The 2,529-nt window shown below is 36.3% G+C and overlaps 1 pseudogene; it reads right to left on the bottom strand.

The window, feature by feature from the left end:
- LOC110113920 overlaps positions 1–225 on the bottom strand; it is a 29,310-nt pseudogene extending 29,085 nt beyond the window's left edge.
- Between the last annotated feature and the right edge of the window lie 2,304 nt (positions 226–2,529).

Genomic DNA, 2,529 nt, shown 5'->3' with positions numbered 1-2,529 from the left:
AGTAGAAACCTCTTAACACCATTAATCCTGGCAGCTTAAGCATGTTGAAGCTGATCATGGTATTGTTGTACATATCACCGAATGGTTTGATTGAATGAAGCCCGTTCCTTCCATATCTGCAGCGAGATTAAAAACGTGATCTACACTCTTAGTAACCTTAAGGCAATTGTCCATAACCCTTAGATCAACAAGATGGAACTCATGGCAGAACATATCCTCAGTCATGTGCTCATTCTTCTTCCATCGAGGCGACGATGTAGTGTCCCTCACTCTTCAATCGCCTGCAATGTGAGGGCAATGAAGCCACCAGCTCCGGTGATCGAAATAAGAAGCTTCTCTGAAGGCCAGTTAAGGCTCCCTCTCCAAGTTAGCAGGTGTGCTCGCCATAGTTGATTCTACTGTTCTCAGTGCTATCCATTCTGAAACTAAGGTTACAAAACAATGGCTTAACTTCTATTTTCACCAAAAGGAAGTAATGCGAGGAAAAAAAGAATACTGAACAGGCAACTGTAATTTTTTTTTTTTTCAGATGAATTTTAACAAGAAATACTTTTCAATTGAAAGAAAGGAACAGGGAAAGCTTAAATTTCAGAGAACTCGTCATTGCATTAATATGGAGGAATTAAACAAAATCTCAGAACAGGAGAAACTCGAAAAAGCAAAGAAATTTTCCTTCAACAAGTAAAAGATTAAATCTTGAGTGGAGATGTCGCAATTCTTAATATCTCCGAATAATTCCAGAAAGCATATGGCTTTTTTCATCGACGAATCCATCGTATTCGAGAACAAAAACACTAGGTCAAAAAATGGTTCACTTGCTTATTTTTTATGCAACAGAAAAACAAAACAAACAATACTGCACAAAGATTACATTTTTACCTGCAATTTCTTTGCCATGAACATCTAGATTAAGAAAAACTCGGAAAGGATAGCAGAAAGCGAACAAGATTAAGAGAAGCGCAGAGATCAGAAAAGGAAGCCCAAACTCATTCTATATATATAAATCAAAATAAAAAATTTACCTCGGAAAGAATCTAAAGATGGAGCTAAGAGAAGATGAATGAAAAATAAATATGAAGAAATTTCAGTCTTATATTTTGGAATTTTATTGCCTCCTCCCACCTGACGCATCTCATACGTTCGTTATGCCGTGATAACGCGACACCTGGCAGCCTACTTTACCCATTTTGACCCGACGCTAGCCCATATGCTTTACCACGTTTTTTTAAAATTCTTCGGGTTGGCCCGTCTGTAATGTATATGAAATGGGCGGAAAAGTAAAAAGTACCCGGCTTTTACTCTGGTATTAAAACCTTCTTGTATTAAACCTAAGATTTCTACAGTCTTACGGTTTCTTATTTTCATATACCTGAAGTAAGAAATCGTTAAGTATTTTAGAGATGGAAGGATCGATGAATGAAGTTGTATTTCGCGAGGAAACTCAGACTTTAAGCTACGATGAAGCTTTTTTCTGATTAATGTTAGTAAGTTATTATGTATAAATGTTTATTTTTTTCTACTTTTTACTGTTTCATTAATGGGTATCAAACTTCGGTTGTAGTAGTATTGATCATTACTCAAATACTACTACAAAAATAATACAACCATATTAATTTAGTTTAGCCCGGAGAATTTCACTGATCAAGGTGTGACATAATTTTCAGTATGAAGCTTTTTTAGCTCGTATTAGGTCGTATTCTATATTATAGATCGGTATACGTTCGGTTACTGATTATAATGGATAGGTAAAATATCGTACACAGTTGTACCCAGCAATACCGAGCAATACCGAGCAATACACAGTTGAACTCCTTAGCTCGTGTATAAGGTTCGTATGAGTAGTTATATATCGTATTACGTCAGGTACTTAATTATAAAAGCTCGGTATAATCCCGGTTAGCACTAGTACCGAGCTAATTAATATAATACGTCGTAGTGCCGATCATTTCATATTAGTAAGTCGATACCGATCGTATATACCGAGATATACTGCATAAACCGCTGGTACCTCGGTATCAAAATGGTTTTTAATGTCTGGATTGATATTTAGATATCAAAGCTAATATGGATGTATGAATATTTATTAGGGTGTTTACAATTGTGAGAAAGAAGTGTATGAAAATATTGCCAGTATGCGCATTCAACTGGATTTAGTGTTCGGAAAGAACATCACCATTTCTGACCAAATACAAGGTTATCAAATCAAAGGATTTTGTGTGTTCTAAAACAGGTTTCAAGAAGGAGATGAAAGTGGTACTAAGTTAAAATATCGAGATCATGTACAAGAACAGGATGTCCAGCCATGGTTAGATTCGGGTGAGTCAAGATGGCTTTGTCAGTGAATAAATCTGTAGAGAGTCACAATCACGAACTAGCTAGCCGGGATGATAACATTTGCTCAGGTCGGCTAAGTCAATTAGTGATGATAATGCAGATGTTTTTGAAATCTATGACAGAAGCCCGGGTATAAGAACTGTCGATGCATTAACGTACCTTATCTGATGAAGTTGGAGGTTGTGGCTAATCTTG

This window comes from Dendrobium catenatum, unplaced genomic scaffold, assembly GCF_001605985.2.
Source record: "Dendrobium catenatum unplaced genomic scaffold, ASM160598v2 fragScaff_scaffold_716, whole genome shotgun sequence".
In the NCBI taxonomy this organism is placed as follows: domain Eukaryota; kingdom Viridiplantae; phylum Streptophyta; class Magnoliopsida; order Asparagales; family Orchidaceae; genus Dendrobium; species Dendrobium catenatum.
This window is presented reverse-complemented; position numbering and strand designations above follow the sequence as displayed.